Here is a 19626-nt window from a genome sequence, read left to right as displayed (position 1 = left end):
GATCTGAATGATAGAACTTTAGGTTGTTCAATCATATTTTTTAAATATAGAAAAGTTACACTGGAGGATAAGATTCAGGAAAATAACTTTACCCATATTCAGGCTGCCAATCAATTTTTGGCCTGGGAGTTAATGGTTCTGTTTTTTTTTTTATTTGTTAAAAATAATTTCTAATGTCTACTCCCATGTTAAAAAAAATTGACTTCATGTTTTTGTGGAAAATATTCTGTGTAATGGAAGACATATTCAAACTTCAGAATTGTAATTTGCCTCTGTAATAATGGTAGACTTGTGTGTTGTTATTATTAGCATATTATTAATAAATGAGCATATCATTTTAGTATATAATTGAATATGTTAAGATTTGTATTGTAAAGGTAATAGGCTTTTTAGTTTTCTGTCATTTGGATACCTATGTGTTCTATAAACATATAGAACCTATGTGTTCTATAAACACATAGGTTTCCTTTGGAGAAAGAAATGGCAACCCACTCCAGTATTCATGCCTGGAAAATCCCATGGACCGAGGAGCCTGGTGGGCTACATTCCATGGGGTCGCAAAGAGTCGGACACGACTGATCGACTTCTGTGTCTGTGTGTGTGTGTGTTCTATAAAACTGTAACAATTGCAATAATAAGTCTGCTAAAGAGAAGTAAATGAGAGAAGTTTTGTTCTCTTCATGTTAAAGTTAGGCAGTTTTTTTATCTTGAGAGAGAGAGAATCAAATGCAAATGGGATTTAATCCCTTAGAACATTCACTTAAGTGGCTAAATTAACTTTTTTGCTATTTTCATTGTATAAGAAATGCAAATTTGAATTTGAAGAATGTATTTGAAATACATTCAATTATTCAACTACTATGCAAGTAACATTTGATCAAAGTAATTTATTGGGAAACAAGACAAAATGATTTTTCTTGAAATGCCATAACCTTACTAAGTAAAATAACTGAAGTGGCACCTAAATATAAAGGCATTTCCTTATTCGTGGATAGATAATAATTCTCTTTTCAGTTTTTTTCCTTGATCTTAGTAACCTATTAACATAAGAACTTCATTTTTTTTTTCATCTAGAGTTTGTACCATTTTCTTACCTTGTATTGAAGCCTTTTATCTTTTTGTCTAATGTATACAGTAGATCTCTTGGATGTGATCCATTAATTTATAGCTTCTGACATAATTTACAAATGTATTTTGTAGTTTGAAGCTTTCACTTTTAGTAAATTGAAGGACACAAGTAAATAGGATTTCTCTCTAAAAGCAGAGTAACATGTGAAATATTTACCCAATGAGATGGCGCAAGTGTAATCAGAATGAACTCTGCCATGCTTAGGAGAAACACCAGCTGTAAACAACTGTCCCAGACTTACTGGTTCTTTTTAACAACAAGTTGCAACTGTGTAATTATTATTGCTAGGATAATTATAGTATAGGGAAGCACTGTAACATTTGGCGGCTGTGCTAGTCTGGATAACTAACCACTAGCTGCCACAATAGACCAACTCTGAAGTCTCAGGGGCTTTACACAACAAAAAGTGTCTTTCTTGTAAACACGAAGTGATGCAGTCAGCAGGGATTTCCTTCCACCCGGAGGCCCCAGGCCCATCATCTTGTGGTGCTGCTATATTAACATGTGGCTTCCAAAGTCACTGCATAAGGGATGGAAAAACAGGAGGCATCCTCCTGGGTCTCACCAATTAATCTTGACCTGGAAGTGGTACCTGATACTTCCGCCCACCTTTCACTGGCCAGAACTAGACACATGGCATTGTTTTGTGAATCTGCAGCCCAAGTACTGATGGTGATTTCTATTTCACATCACACATCTATTTACCTGACGGTGCCTTGAGACCTTTGCTGCTGGCTCATAACCTGACTGTGACTTCTTTGCTTCTATAACTAGACTTATCATACTCTCTCCAGTCTATTTATGGCTCAGATACACAAAAGGAATGATCTGACTGGCTTATTTATCATCATTGTCTTTGTTTAAAGTCATATGAAACGCACTGGCCAGTCTGCAGATGACTACTCTTGATTGTGTGCCGACACCTGTTTTATCCATCTGTGGGAAGGGGTTTGGAAATAAATTGCATAGGATTTTGGACGCAAAATGAATAAATAAATTTGGTACAATTATTTTGAATAGTGAAAATTTAAAAACATATAACAATGTTTTCATTGTTATTGTTATAATACCACAATAATTGCAAAATCAAAAGTTCTCAAGCTTTTGTAAAGAACTACAGCTTTATGTTTTCCAAGCATATTGAAGTAGCTGTTATGTCAATCCATAAACTAAAGTGTATAGAAAAGTAACTTTGTTTTTTTCAATACCTGAATTTAATTTCTGTTTCATGTCTCTATTCCATCAAGTGGGAGCAACTAAATTTTGTTAAATTTCAGGCCTCCCTGACCTGCCGAGGGTTGCATCTAAGATTCATGGGGTTTATGTAGCATCGTGGCATTGGAGGGTGCATAATCTCGCCCTCTGTATAAATCTCCCCTAGCTTTCATGAGCTACTAACCATGACAGGGACTACCACTTATCTACAGAATTGATGTTTTTGAACTGTGGTGTTGGAGAAGATTCTTGAGAGTCCCTTGGACTGCAAGGAGATCCAACCAGTCCATCCCAAAGGAAATCAGTCCTGAATATTCATTGGAAAGACTGATACTGAAGCTGAAACTCCATTACTTTGGCCACCTGATGTGAAGAACTGACTCTTTGAAAAGACCCTGATGCTGGGAAAGATTGAGGGCAGGAGGAGAAGGGGACGACAGAGGATGAGATGGTTGGATGGCATCACTGACTCGATGGACATGAGTTTGAGTAAGCTCCGGGAGTTGGTGATGGACAGGGAGGCCTGGTGTGCTGCAGTCCATGGGGTTGCAAAGAGTTGGACACGATTGAGTAACTGAACTGAACTGAACCTGGCTCACGTAGGTCTCTGTGTGCTGCTAACATGCTAATGCTTCCTTACCTGCTATATTATGAGAAGCTCTGTTTCTCGGCTTGTCTTACATTTATGCATTCATTCTACTGCGACAACACCACTTTGTGGCTTTGGGAACTCAGCGGGACTCTGAGGGGACCATGAGCTAAGACATAGCGTGCAGCTTTTCCACCTACTCCTATACGTGCTGAACACAGCTCTCAGGTTTCATCTGCAGAAGGGGCAGAGTCTTCTGCTCTAGAATTCTTAAGCAAAGTTAGGCATTTTATTTGTCCTCCTTCTGACCTCAAGCAGTGGGCTCAGATTAGGATGGGAGTAGATCAGACTTGGGCTTTCCAGGTGGTGCTGGTGGTAAAGAACCCCCCTGCCAATGTGGGAAACGTAAGAGACACAGGTTTGATCCCTAGCTTGGGAAGATCCTCTGGAGGAGGGCATGGCAACCCACTCCAGTATGCTTGTCTGGGAAATCCCATAGACATGGTGGGCTACAGTCCATAGAGTTGCAAAGAGTTGGGCACCATTGAAGCTACGTGACACACACACAGGATCAGATGCAGGGCTCATCTCAGGGGCACACTAGTGTCTTGGTTTTTCTTTCAAATCTCCATACTCTTCCCCATCAGACAAATCTTTTTGAGAACTGGCAACACAGGAGGCTTTGTCCCAACATGTCAGGTTTCTTAAGCTTATAAAATTTTCTGGATTCTGCTGTGTCATTCTCTGAGACAATGAAGGCAGAACATCTCATGAAATGGAGAATGGTGATAACTACAATAGTGTAGATGGATGAAAGTATCTGTTAATATTTCAGAATTTCATCTGTCATTTTGCTGGCAGTCAATATTGCCAAATACTTGTCTTTTAGGAGTTTCTTCAGTCCATAAATAAGAGTTATTTGTCATCGTGCTGTGAAAAGTTCATTGGCTCAAGATTTAGAAGGTTTATGTTCTAAGTCCTAGTTTTTTCCATTTCTTTGGAAGCATAACTTCTATGTCAACAGTAAGTGCAATTCCAACTGTTTGTCTAGTTTATCTGTGGACTTTGATTCTGTTGATTGTGTAGCATTGGGAAATTGACCTAGATAGACTTCATGTTTCAGTTTTTACTATATATTCCCATAGCACTTTGTACCTCAGATACAGGGACTTATGTGGTTTAATAATAATAGTTAATATTTAAGTAGCATTTCTAATCACCAAGTATTATTTCTAGTGCTTTGCATGTACTAGTTCATTTGTTATTTATTTATGAGATAGATACTGAGAAACAATCCAAAATAGAGATAAATTTAAACCTACACAGTCTAGTTCCAAGGTTAGTGCTCTTAATTACTGTGGTACCCAGTCTCTTAAAATAGAGAATAATTTGAAGGAAAGAAATGGGAAATGTATTATTGTGTTCATTACTGGAGTACTTTCCTAGTTTGATTTATAAGCACCAGTCTTTCAAAAGTAAACTATGATTCCATTCTGCCTAAATTCTGCATATATTATCCAAAATTTCAGGTATGCTGAGGAAGAGCTGAATGAATGCTAATATTACCATTATTAGTATTATTAAGCTATTATTTTTCTAAGGTGAATAATAAATACATTTATTTAAACTCCTCCTTTCAAAAATGGGTTTAGGCCAGAAATCAACACAATTAATTCTTTTAATTCCCACTTGGAAATAATAATTCAAAAATAGAACTAACTGGATAATAATTAAGAAATAATTTCCCTTTTTTTGGGTTCTGCACATTAAAAGTTTACCCTGGTTGAACAGTGTAACTGCAGTATAACGGCATGATAAGACCTTATTGCCATCTAGTGTCAGGAAGGAGCACTGCAGCAATGATGCCTTTTCGTTCCTCTTCTGTTGGCAGCTTTCTTCATTGATGGATCTAGATCGCTATTAACCTGCACTCCCAGGTGGCACTGTTTGATTGATGGTAAAGACCATCAGCCATTGATTCTGTGGCCTATTTTAATAATTTGATTTCAGAGTAACTCATTTCATTTCTTACTTCCAAAGCATGGTTTATTTTATGAGGATGCTCTCGGGGGACCGTAAGAATTTTCATCCAAGTTAGTAACTGTGTCTAAATAGTTTGAATGTGCTCAGCCCTAAAAGATTTCTTTACTTTAGCTTCAAGATGCTAAACATGGGAAAAATCTTCATGACTTATATTTAAATTGTTATGAAATGTTTCAGACACTCAGAAGGACATAAAGAATAAAAATGTACGAACCCAGTGTATTAAAGGTCTATTGCTATGTAACAAGTTGCCTCAAAATGCAGCAGCTTAAACAGCAAACATCTGTTTTCTTACAGAGTTTATGTGGGTCGGGAGTCAGGGACTGGCTTAACTGGATAGCTCAGGCTCAGGGTCTCTTAGAAGTACAGGTAAGCTGTGTGCTGGGGTTGCAGTAATCTCAACCCACTTGAGATTTCCAGGCTCACTTGGGGCTGGAAAATCTGCTTCAAGATCACTCACTCACGTTGGCGGTTTCTGTTTCTGGCTGGCTGTTTGCTAGAGTCTCAGTTCTACAACTAGAACTTTTTTTTTTTACTGCCCACGGGCTTAGTTGCTCTGAGACATATGGGATCTTCCCAGACTAGAGATCAAACCTGTGTCTCCTGCATTAGTAGGCAGATTCTTTACCACTGAGCCACCAGGAATGCCCTACAAGTGGAACCCTCATAGGACTTGCTTCTCCTGGACTCAGAAGTGGGATGGTGGCAGGGAGGGGATAGGAGGGTGGGAGTGAGGAAGAGTGAGGGAAGCCACAGTCTTCCTAATCTCAGAAGTAACTTTAACTTGTACCAGATGTTACTGGCCACACAATCCAGCCTCAGTTCCCGGTGGCAGGGGACTCCAAGAAGGTGTGAATAATGGGAGGTAGTCACCAGTGATACTGGAGTCATCTTGATTGATGGCTGCTTACTAGACCCGTCATCAAGCTTTTTTAGTTTTTCTAATTAGAGTATAATTGCTTTACATTATTGCGTTAGTTTCTGCTGTACAACGAAGTCAATCACTTATATGTGTACATATATCCCCTTCCTCTTGGACCCCCAACCCCGCCCCTTTAGGTCATCACAGAGCACCAGAGTTGAGCTCTGCCTACCTAAATGGTAATCATCATTCTGAAGTTTATGTTTTTCAACACCATAAGTGTTTAATACTTGTCTTAGTCCATTCGGGATGCTATTAATATAACAAAATACTACAGACTGTGTGACTTTTTAAAACAGAAATTTGTTACTGGAAGCTGGAAGACTGAGATCAAAGTGCCAAGCATGGTCAAGTGAAGGCCGGCTTCAGGGTCGCAGACTTCTTATCTTCATATAGCAGAAAGGGACAAAGGAGCTCTTGTCCCCTTTTACAAGGCTAAGCTCATTCATGAGGGCTCTGCCTTCATGATCGAATCACCTCTCAAAGGCCCCACCTCTTAATAGCATTGCATTGACCGTTAAGATTTCAACATTTATTACCATATATGTATGAATCCATAAAGGATATACAGTAGGTATTTTTTCAAGCTTTGTAGAAGTGGTATTTTAACATAAACGTCATTCTGTCACACTGCTCAACATGTTTTCTGAGATTTATCCATGTTGATACCTGAAATTCTAATTTTCCCTTTAACCCCTTTACAATATTTCTTGCATGCATATAATATATTTTATTTTAAAATTCCCTTTACTGGACATTTAAGTGATTTTCTTTCCTTTTGTTATTCCTGCAATTATAATCTTTCTACTTGCCTCCTATATACTATAATTGTTGTTGTTTAGTCACAGAGTCATGTCCTACTCTTTTGCGACCCCATGGACTGTAGCCCGCCAGGCTCCTCTGTCTATGGAATTTCTCAGGCAACACTACTGGAGTGAGCTGCCATTTGCTTCTGCAGGGGATCTTCCTGACCCAGGGATCGACCCTGTGTCTCCTGCTTGGCAGGCAGATCCTTTACCACCTGGGAGCCACCTGGGAAGCCCGAATACTATAGTATTTATACTTAAAAGTACTATACAGGTCTTGCCAGCTTGAAGCATGTGCACCATTTACCTAGTTACTGGATGCTGCCAGATTTCTCACTCCTGGTTTTTTCTTCTGCTTCTCTTAAATTATCTCCAATTTTTCCTAGTGAAGATCATATCTTGTATATGTCCAAGTCCTTCAGCTCATCTCTCATTGGTCTTAACTAAATAAAGTTCATAATTTTAATGTCTCTGTGTGCTGCATTCTGGATAAGTTTTTCACTGGTATCTTCCAATTCACTAATTGTTCAGTGTGTCTGGACTAGTATTTTCCTGATTATTGCATTTTTAATTTCAATGATTCTATTTTCACTTCTAAGATTTTAAATGGACTCTGTCTTACTTTCTCTTTGCTTTTTCTGTTTTGGTTTTTGCCTTACAAATTCTTGCTTCATAAGGTGAAATGTATTCCATATTCAATTACTAAATATACTTATTTTCAAATTTTGTGAGACTCAAATATTAGTTTGTTTTGGATTCCATTTACATTTGGATTACAGAAGTTTTGGCTATCTTTCTTTGCATATTTTTCGTGGCTTTGGAACTTTGGTTTGTGGACACATTTTGAGGCACGGCTATACTTCTGAATAAAACATCTACTCTCTTTCTACTCTCATGAGGATGAGATGGGATCTGTGATTTATAGAAAGTAAAGCTTATTTTATAAGCTGACTATAAAGCTTTAATTAAGCTCCATGGAGAATTCCATGTTTTCACCCTTTCGTCATTAGTAAAGTTTTGTTTCAGTGGGCCAGGCTTGTTGATGCTCATGAAAGTGACATGGGTCCATGTTTGGGCTAAAGTGTTTAAGGAGTAGCTCAGGACAGGTTGGTAGTAACTGCAATAATTACTGAAGATATCCAAGGGGAGTGGACTTCCCTGGTGGCTCAGTGATACAGTATCCTCCTGCCAATGCAAAAGACATGGGTTTGATCCCTGATCCAGGAAGGTCCCCTGGAGAAGGAAATGGCAACCTACTCCAGAATTCTTGCCTGGGAAATCCCATGGACAGAGGAGCCTGGCGGGCTACAGTCCATGGGGTCACAACAAGTTGGACATGACTTAGCAACTGAACAACAACAACTCCAAGGGGAAGGTGAATCTTGGGAAACTAGTGTTGTCTTCCTTAACCTTTTAAAATTATAGCTCCATCAGATAAGATGTGGTTGATCTTTATTTTCTGTTGTTTCTATTATGAAAACAGATTGTGTGTTCTCCCACACTGCCCTCCCCTGCCTAATATAATATTACACTATGATATGAAATAAACTTTCAAATTATACTCACCAGTCTGGAGATTCAGACACACTTTCGCTTCTTCTTACTTGAGAATGACTATCTGGGAACACTGTCTAGCTGTTTCTTCCCACATTGAGGGTCTCTTTCCATTGCCAGTGCTGGGGGATCCAAGTTCTATTTTATTAAGGAAAGTAACAATTTTCCTTTTAGAGGTTGGAAACAACACACAATTCCTATCTCAAATTTTCAGACTTATTTTTTTAGAAAACGAACATGTATTATGTGTAATGTGTGTTATTACATAGTCACTGAAGGAATTTTAGAACGTCTGGGAAAGTAGAAGATGAAACATATCTAGAAATCTATGTTTTACAATTAACTATTAATATTTTGATATATTATTTATATAGAAATCATTTTAAAGTAATATAATATCTACTGTTTTGATCTAGAAGTACATTGTGAATATTTAATATATCAACAAAGTATGTTTATAAAACACATTTTTAAATGCAAATTTTAATATCTATAGATTTAAAAATAGCAGCATTTTCTCAGTTGCATTGAAGACTTATGGAGAGGATTGATCTATGTGTTATTCATATACTGATTCATTTCTTCAGTGCACATTTTAAGTTGCCAGTTTGTTCTAAGAACATTGCTAGAATCTGGGTGTACAGAGCCGAGTCAGATGTTTTCAGTTTCATTTTCACCTTCACAGGCTTAGAGGCTAGTGGTTGGGACAGGTATGTTACAGGTTGGTAATGTAATGTACACAGCATAAGGCAGCACTGGATAAAATGGAGAACAGAGTAAGTGCCCTGTTTTATTACCAGGGAATCCCCTCTGTTGTGAAAGGCACTGATTTATGTACTCTCAAGAAAGAGAAAAAACCCAAGATGGAGAATCTGTAAGGGAAGGAGTTCAGCCCCTTCAGGAGCAAAAGTCAGAGAATCCAAAAGGCTACATTCTCATGGAAAAGGGCTTCCTAGGTGGCTCAGGGATAAAGGATCTGCCTGCCAATGCAGGAGACAAAGGAGACGTGGGTTTGATCCCTGGGTTGGGAAGATCCCCTGGAGAAGGGTATGGCAACCCACTCCAGTATTCTTGCCTGGGAAATTCCATGGACAGAGGAACTTGGTGGGCTATAGTCCATGGGGTCACAAAGAGTCGGACATGATGGAGTGACTGAGCACGTAGGCATGCAAGAAGAGATCAGGCAGAAACCTTAAATATTTAAACCTGGTGCTGGGTGGAAGGAGGAAAACTAAATTTCCCCTGAAAATGGGAACCACAAACAGGTTCTTATTTTGATTTGTGGTCTAAATTTACTCTACCAATATGGGTCAAAAATTTCAAGGAGAGAATTTAAAGTGGTCTCAGTTTTGTATCGACCCATATGACTAGCAAAGACAAACTCAAATCCTTTCTAGAAAAACTTGACTTCCATCCAGACTGACATTAATTGATAAGACTCCATCAATAACAACTATATCTCAATTTCAGTGATGATATAATATAAAAAATAAACATCATGGAAACAATGAAACACAATTACTACTTGGGGAAGAACAGATGAACGTGTCTTAGCATTAAGCTTGTAGGCTTCCAAAACTATCTTGGAAAAAAATAAAGAGACAGCACTGATTGGAAGCAAATTATGGAAGGGAGTCCTCCATCTACTCTCTTTTTAAAAAAATTGTTTACTCATTAATTTATGTGGCTGCTCGTAGTTATGGCGTGTAGGATCTTTGATCTTTAGTTGTGGCATGTGGGATCTAGTTCCCTGACCTGGGGTTAACCTGGGCCCCTGCACTGGAAGTGGGGAGTCTTAGCCACTAGACCACCAGGGAAGTCCCCCTCCATCTATTCTTTGTCAACATCAGAAGTCCAAGACACACTGTTCCAAATGTTGCTACTTTTACATGTCCCAGTGGCATCATGGCCAACCTAAGCTTCTCGAATTTAGGAGCGTAATTCTCATCATGAATACCCCAGTTCCTAGTCTACTGCTTGGCGCAAAGCATGTGTTTGTTTAGGTGGCCATAACAGATACCATAGACCAGATGGCTTAAACAAAAGAAATTTATTTTCTTATAGTTTTGGAGGCTAGAAGTCCAAGGTCAAGGTGCCAGCAAGGTTTGTTTTTGGTGAAGCCTCTTTTGCTAGCTTGTAGACGGCTGCCTTTTGCTATGCCCTCACATGCGCTTTCCTTTGTGTGTGTATGGACAGAGACAGCTCAAGTGCCTCTTTCTTATAAGGACATCAAATCCTACTGAATTCTGATCTTATTTATCCCTTATTGCCTTTTTTTTTTTTTCCCCAGCTGGACCAGGCAGCATGTGGGATCTTAGTTCCTCGACCGGGGATTGAGTCTGTGTGCCTGCCCAGGGAGCATGGAGGCTTAACCACTGGACCACCAGGGAAGCCCCGCAGTTGCCTTCTTTAAAGGCCCTATCTCTGAATAATCACACTGGGAGTTTGGGCTTCAGCACATACATTTTGGTGGGGTGCGGTGGGGGACACAAGTTAGTCCCTAACAACATGTCTTCAATAAGTATTTGTTAAATTAACATCATTTATGTCTATAGGTATCCCTCTTTCTGATGGTTATATTCCCTTAACATAACTTAGAACTGATCTTTTAGGTTTTTATATGCCTGACTGAATTTGATATTTTCCTTCCCCTTGTGGATCCTTCTGAAGAAATTGATATCTCTGTTCTTTCAGGTATTCACCAATATTTCATAATTGTGAGTATATGCAACACAATTTCTAGAATGGCCAAAATGAAAAGACAGAAATAACCAAGTGTTGGCAAGGATACGGTGCAGCAGGAGTGCTCACACATTGGTGGGGGGAGTGCAAATTGGTACAGTTACTTGGCAAACTCTTTGGCAACATATTAAAGCTAAATACATGCACACACAAAGAATAAAACACAAGAAAAAAAAAATAACCCAAACACATGGATACCTATGACCCCAGAAAATTTACTCCTCAGTATTTATGCAACAGAAATAATACATCCATATGTTCATCAGAAGACACAGATGAAAATGTTCAGAGCAGTACTGTGCATAGTAGCCCCAGACTAGAAATTACCTAAATGCCCATCAAAAATAGATGAATAAACAAACTCTTGGTATAGTCCCTCAATGATGTCTTATACAGTGATGAAAATGAATGATCTGCATCTATGGGCAGCCACACAAAGGAATCTTATATAATGGTAAGTGGAACACTACTTACTGTGTTTGTAAGTGTACTGGCACAAGTGGGCGGTAGAAGCGGTTCACCCCAGGTATAGGGAAATGAGGATGTGGATTGTGTGTAGACAATTTAAAAACAATAATAAAACTGACTAAAAGTCAGTTTTCCTTTTTTATTATCACCATGTGCCGTCATTCAAAGCATTTTAAATTATAAGATACTCCTTCCTGTTGAGGTAGACCATTTCTTTCCTCACCTTCTCCCACAGTTGTCCCATCACTGGAGTGAAAGAAGTCCATCATAAAACAGTATATACTATATACAAAAAAACAGGCAAAACTGATCTGTGCTGCTAGCAGTCAGGATAGTTTTTTATCTCTTTGGGGGCAGTGCCTGAAATGGAGCAGAAAGGGATTCTACAGGCTGGAAATATCCAGAATATTGGTTATAAGGATGTGTTCAATTTGTGAAAATTTGTAGAGCTGTTCTTTTATTATCTGTGTACTTATCTGTGTATTAGACTCCAATAAGTTTTTCTTTTAAACTACTACTTATTAGGTGTACTTAAGAGTGATCATTTTGCCCAGGAATGTATTTCTGGCTTGATTTTGGGAGGAAATCTTTCTGTCTGCTTTGATGGAAATGTCCATCAGGATCACTCTGTAGCCTGTGGCATATACGTTTAGAATCGACTCCTAAAAACTCAGCACAGACATTTCTTGAGTGCTTGTGACATCGAATAGGTATGAGCTCCCTGTTCTAATGATAAAATAGAGGAGCTGCTTCTTTGGGCAAAAAGAGAAACTGTCTTATAAGGCACAAAACTAGACATTTACCTTGAAACACAGATGGCAGAAAACCTATAATATCTCTCCTTTGCTGTTTCTGTGGCATGTGAATTCTTTCTGAGGTCACTGCCTTTGCAGAAGAGGCAAGGTGTTGGAGCTGGGAAGAATGAGAGTGAGTGGGTGGAGTAGATAGATGCCAAAAGAAGCTAAGGAAGAGCAAGAAAGAGGAGAGAAGACTTTGCTTCTTCTATCCCCATTAACCAGGGTAGATAAAGAGATTAAACAGAACCAAACCATCATTCATTGTCACTGAATAACAGAAAAGACATCACTTCAACAAAAAAAGTAGGAAGGATGTCACCTCAGGATGAAGGATTCTTCTTAAATTGAGTAAGTTTCACTTTGTGAAAATCTACTTCATTGCACTTATTTTTTATATTCTCCTTCAAACTAGTAAAACTTCTGGTATTTGAGAATGACCTCTGCTCTAGTCTATGGGTCAACCAATTTTTTCCAGAAGCGTGATAAAATAAATATCTTTGGCTTTGGGGACCACATTCGCTGTCACACCAACTCAACACTACCATTGTAGCGCTAAGCAGTAGCGAACAATATATAAATGAATGGGTGTGACTATGTGTCATAAAACTTTTGGAAACTAAAATTTGTGGACACGAACGTTTTGAATTTTATATGATTCTTTGGGCCATAAATATTATTCTTGTTTTGATCCTCCCCCTCTTCTAACTACTTAAATTTAAGGCAAAAGCCATTTAATTTGTAAAACTAAGCTGCAAAAAAACAGATGGTGGGCTGGATTTGTCCTGCAGGTCATAGATCAGATTCTGGAGCTTTCTTCTGACATCTGTACCTTCATTCAACCTGTTTCCACTGCATGTCTTGTCCTCCTGCCTTTCTTTCACCCTTTGACCCTTTTCAACAGCTCTTCTACTGAGTTCTGCCCAAGCCTTTTGGTGGATCGCCTTCACATGCTGACTCACAATGGTTCTGCCTTTTGTCAGCTGGAGGACCTTGGGCAAATCATTTAATATCTCATTGTCTTAGATTTCTCACCTGTTAGATGGAGATAATACTAGTATCTGCCTCATGGTATTGTGTGTATGTGTGTGCATTAAATGAGATAAAGCATATATGAGGCTTTTCAGGTGGCGCTGGTGGTAAGGATCCCGCGTGCCAATGCAGGAGACATGAGAGATGCTGGTTCGATCCCTGGGTCAGGAAGATCCCCTGGAGGAGGGCATGGCAACCTACTCCAGTATTCTTGCCTGGAGAATTCCCATGGACAGAGGAGCCTGGCAGGCTGCAGTCTAAAGGGTCGCAAAGAGTCAGACATTACTGAAGTGACTTAGTACAGCACACACAGTGCATATAAAGCACTCAGCACAGTATCAGATGTACTAAATGCTCATAAGTGTTATTTAAGTTATTTAATGTTACTTATGTTAAGCACTTACGCTATTTGTGTTTTGTATGTAATAGTTTTGTTCCTTCATTTAAAGCTTCCTAGTGTCTAATGTTTCTCTTGTGTTCTTGAAATAATAGCCTAGTGCTCTGTTTAAAGCAGGTGCCATAGATATTGAAAGTTAAATACTACATTTAAGAAAGTTAAAATTTTCTAGAAACAGTTATATGAAAGGTAGGAATCATCGTAGCAGCCCAGACCATAACTACTCCTGGAAACGAGGGCAAGCTTGTATGGCATTCTCAGGCTGTCAGTTTGGTGCCTCTTCAAATTCCCTTTCCTTAATAAGTGTTTGTTCAGTTGTGGAAAGGTTAAGCGCTCCTTGTGGGAAAGGCAGACCTAACTCCCTCAGTTCTTACTCCTTATTAAGAATACTTTCCCTCTAGCTCCAAACTTGCTGACTTCCCCCAACAAGTCTAACTCAAGTCTAACTCACAGACCACCCCACGCAACATTACTGGGTATTTAACAGCCACCTTTACACACTCCTGTGGGATCTTACTATTCCAAGTGACTTTTGAATGTATTCCTCTCAACCACATATCACATTCTTCACAGAAGGAATTTTGAAAAATACAGCATTCTCTGTCTGGTTCATTTCCTATGATAACTTAGTGCTTGCCTGCCTCTTAACCCAGCTCATTGATCAACTGTTATCAGTTTTTGGTTAAAAGCCTTTGCTCTGTAGGGAGGCAAACTGCAGTATCTGTCTTGGATTGAGTCCTCTGGTTCAGCACAGGGAGAGAAGGATCATGGGCAGAGATGAGGTGTTTCAGATGTTCTGTGAGATATTGAGGTGAACTGCTATTTGGATATTTAAGAAGGACACTGGATTGGGTGAAAGAGGCAGTCTCTGCACTTCAGGATGGTTCTCCTGTGCCTGAGAGCTTGTAGGGTGGGTACAGGTGTGCCACTCTGTCTGATGGGAGGAGACTGACAATGGGCTTCAGAGGGGATGAAAAGGTGCCCTCAAGCAAGTTTGCTCACAGAGAAGGTCTTGTCCACTGGGAATGAGACCTGGCAGTGGAGAAACGATTGATGTGGAAAATGTATGGGTACTAGGAACATGGACTTTGGTGTTAAATGCTCTACCACTTACTAATAATTATGGGCTACTTCTGTGTCTAGAAATAGAGATGATACTCTATCAGATCAGATCAGTCACTCAGTCGTGTCCGACTCTTTGCGACCCCATGAATTGCAGCACTCCAGGCCTCCCTGTCCATCACCAACTCCTGGAGTTCACTAAGACTCACATCCATCGAGTCGGTGATGCTCTATAGGGCCGTTGAAAAGATTAAGGTTAATATATGTAAAGCTTGTGGCAAGTGATGTTCAAATATCAGAAAGAGACATGGTCAGTAACATATGAGATATTTCTGGCAATGTGACCCCATTTGAATCTATAAAGAGTAGTCTGGCATTTAGACACATGACTCACATATGTTTCCATGTGCCTTGGGTGGCCATGAAATTAACTCCCTCCCCCCCTTTTATAAACCACATCCCTTTAATAGAAAACTGCAGCAAATCCTTGCAATATGTGAAAAGGACCACTTATTTATTATCACTACATGTCAAAAACCATCTGGACCATTTTCTTGTAGCAGATGTTTGCCAAATTAACTTTGGAAACAGAGAATTCATGTAGGGTATTTCTGTTAGCACAATGAATGCAACTAGGACACATACAGATACATTTTTCAAAACAACATTAAGCCATATTATAGTTAGGTAAAAACCCATGGTGGCTGCACACGTTCTTAGAATTTGCAGTATGCTCAGGAAATGTCAATAACCTATCCTTGAACTTAAAAGAAATTCATGTAGAAAGGATCTGAAATTCACAACAGCTTAAAACATTTGACCGTGAAGATTTAAGAACATTTATCTTGTTTGTGGGAATGGTAATTATTAAGTGTGAGAAATGGAATATTTCCTGCTGTATCAGTAAACAAAGGATTCACAGTCATCAGAGATTGCAGACCTCTAGTGTGAGCCAGTGAGCACTGACGAAACTCAGGATGTGAAAACACAGGATATTGGCCCCAGGGAGCTGAGGTGCACATCAAAGGAATGATTTCAGTGAGCCCAGAATCTTGCGTCTTCCCATAATAGAAAAGTGCTAAATTGTTTAACTTGAGCTATCTGGTTTTCATTTAAATCACAATAATCTTCTGACATTCAGACTACCTGCCTTTTGTTGCAAAACTTCTATATAACCTGGCTCCACCCCTCCATAGTAAAGAATCTGCCTGCAATGGAGGAGACCCCAGTTTGATTTCTGGGTTGGAAGGTCCACTGGAGAAGGGATAGGCTACCCACTCCAGTATTCTTGTGCTTCCCTTGTGGCTCAGCTAGTAAAGAATCCGCCTGCAATGTGGGAGACCTGGGTTCTATCTCTGGGTTGGGAAGATCCCCTGGAGAAGGGAAAGGCTACCCACTCCAGTATTCTGGCCTGGAGAATTCCATGGACTGTATAGTCCATGGAGTCGCAAAGAGTTAGACACAAGTGAGCGACTTTCACTTTCCCTTTCCAGCTCTCCTTGCCTTCTCTGAGCAGTTCTCTAAGAGTCACTTGAGATGCTGCCTCCCAGGGTTGAAGTCCAAAAAATTCAAGCTGAATAAAATATAATTCTCAACTTCTAGGCTGTGAATATATTTAACTCTATGTTCAAGGTAAGAGAAACCCAAGTAAGACGGTAGGCACTGAGAGAGGGCATCAGAGGGCAGACAGACTAAAACCACAATGACAGACAATTAGCCAATCTGATCACATGGACCACAGCTTGTCTAACTCAATGAAACTAAGTCATGCCATGTGGGGCCACCCAAGATGGACTGGTCATGGAGGAGAGGTCTGACAGAATGTGGTCCACTGTCTCCAGTATTCTTGCCTTGAGAACCCCATGAACAGTATGAAAAGGCAGAAAGATAGGACAATGAAAGATAAACTCCCCAGGTCGGTAGGTGCCCAATATGCTACTAGAGATCAGTGGAGAAATAACTCCAGAAAGAATGAAGGGACAGAACCAAAGCAAAAACAACACCCAGTTGTGAATGTGACTGGTGACAGAAGCAAGGTCTGATGCTGTAAAGCGCAATATTGTATAGGAACCTGGAATGTTAGGTCCATGAATCAAGGCAAATTGGAAGTGGTCAAATAGGAGATGGCAAGAGTGAACATCAACATTCTAGGAATCGGTGAACTAAAATGGACCGGAATGGGTGAATTTAACTCAGATGACCATTATATCTACTACTGTGGGCAGGAATCCCTTAGAAGAAATGGAGTAGCCATCATAGTCAACAAGAGTCTGAAATGCAGTACTTGGATGCAATCTCAAAAACGACAGAATGATCTCTGTTCGTTTCCAAGGCAAACCATTCAATATCACGGGAATCCAAGTCTATGCCCGACCAGTAACGCTGAAAAAGCGGAAGTTGAATGGTTCCATGAAGACCTACAAGCCCTTTTAGAAGTAACACCCAAAAAAGATGTCCTTTTCATTATAGGGGACTGGAATGCAAAAGTAGGAAGTCAAGAAACACCTGGAGTAACAGGCAAATTTGGCCTTGGAGTACAAAATGAAGCAGAGCAAAGGCTAATAGAGTTTTGCCAAGAGAATGCACTGGTCATAGCAAACATCCTCTTCCAACAACACAGGAGAAGACTCTACACATGGACATCACCAGATGGTCAATACCAAAATCAGATTGATTATATTCTTTACAGCCAAAGATGGAAAAGCTCTATACAGTCAGCAAAAACAAGACCGGGAGCTGACTGTGGCTCAGATCATGAACTCCTTATTGCTAAATTCAGACTTAAATTGAAGAAAGTGGGGAAAACCACTAGACCATTCAGGTATGACTTAAATCAAATCCCTTATAATTATACAGTGGAAGTGAGAAATAGATTTAAGGGACTAGATCTGATAGACAGAGTGCCTGATGAACTATGGACAGAGGTTCGTGACACTGTACAGGAAACAGGGATCAAGACCATCCCCAAGAAAAAAGAAATGCAAAAAAGCAAAATGTCTGGCTTAGGAGGCCTTACAAATAGCTGTGAAAAGAAGAGAAGTGAAAAGCAAAGGAGAAAAGGCAAGATATACCCATTTGAATGCAGAGTTCCAAAGAATAGCAAGGAGAGATAAGAAAGCTTTCCTCAGCAATCAATGCAGAGAAATAGAGGAAAACAATAGAATGGGAAAGACTAGAGATCTCTTCAAGAAAATTAGAGATACCAAGGGAACATTTCATGCAAAGATGGGCTCAATAAAGGACAGAAATGGTATGGACCTAACAGAAGCAGAAGATATTAAGAAGAGGTGGCAAGTATACACAGAAGAACTGTACAAAAAAGATCTTTATGAACCAGATAATCATGGTGGTGTGATCACTTACCTAGAGCCAGACACCTTGGAATGTGAAGTCAAGTGGTCCTTAGGAAACATCAGTATGAACAAAGCTAGTGGAGGTGATGGAATTCCAGTTGAGCTATTTCAAATCCTGAAAGATGATGCTGTGAAAGTGCTGCACTCAATATGCTAGCAAATCTGGAAAACTCAGCAGTGGCCACAGGACTGGAAAAAGTCAGTTTTCATTCCAATCCCAAAGAAAGGCAATGCCAAAGAATGCTCAAACTGCTGCACAATTGCATTCATCTCACACGCTAGTAAAGTAATGCTCAAAATTCTCCAAGCCAGGCTTCAGCAATATGTGAACTGTGAGCTTCCAGATGTTCAAGCTGGTTTTAGAAAAGGCAGAGGAACCAGAGATCAAATTGTCAACATCTGCTGGATCATGGAAAAAGCAAGAGAGTTCCAGAAAAACATCTATTTCTGCTTTATTGACCATGCCAAAGCCTTTGACTGTGTGGATCATGACAAACTATGGAAAATTCTGAAAGAGATGGGAATACCAGACCACCTGACCTGCCTCTTGAGAAATCTGTATGCAGGTCAGGAAGCAACAGTTAGAACTGGACATGGAACAACAGACTGGTTCCAAATAGGAAAAGGGGTATGTCAAGGCTGTATATTATCACCCTGCTTATTTAACTTATATGCAGAGTACATCATGAGAAACGCTGGGCTGGAAGAAGCACAAGCTGGAATCAAGATTGCTGGGAGAAATATCAATAACCTCAGATATGCAGAGGACAAAACCTTTATGGCAGAAAGTGAAGAAGAACTAAAGAGCTTGTTCTTTAGTTCTTTCATCACTTCTTGATGAAAGTGAAACAGGAGAGTGAAAAAGTTGGCTTAAAGCTCAACATTCAGAAAACGAAGATCATGGCATCTGATCCCATCACTTCATGGCAAATTGCTGGGGAAACAGTGGCTGACTTTATTTTTTTGGGCTCCAAAATCACTGCAGATGATGATTGCAGCCATGAAATTAAAAGACGCTTACTCCTTGGAAGGAAAGTTATGACCAAACTAGATAGCATATTAAAAAGCAGAGACATTACTTTGTCAACAAAGGTCTGTCTAGTCAGGCTATGGTTTTTCTAGTGGTTATGTATGGATGTGAGAGTTGGACTATAAAGAAAGCTGAGCCCCAGAGAATTGATGCTTTTGAACTGTGGTGTTGGAGGAGTCTTGAGAGTCCCTTGGGCTGCAAGGAGATCCAACCAGTCCATCCTAAAGGAGATCTGTCCTGGGTGTTCACTGGAAGGACTGATGTTGAAGCTGAAACTCCAATACATTGGCCACCTAATGTGAAGAGCTGACTCATTTCAGAAGACACTTATGATGGGAAAGATTGAGGGCAGGAGGAGAAGGAGATGACAGAGGATGAGATGGCTGGATGGCATCCCTGACTCAATGGACATGAGTTTGGGTAAACTCTGGGAATTGGTGATGGACAGGGAGGCCTGGTGTGCTTCGGTTCATCGGGTCACAAAGAATCG

The sequence above is a fragment of the Bos mutus genome, chromosome 28 (genome assembly GCF_027580195.1).
Source record: "Bos mutus isolate GX-2022 chromosome 28, NWIPB_WYAK_1.1, whole genome shotgun sequence".
Classification (NCBI taxonomy): Eukaryota; Metazoa; Chordata; class Mammalia; order Artiodactyla; family Bovidae; genus Bos; species Bos mutus.
Note: the sequence above shows the minus strand (reverse complement) of the source record.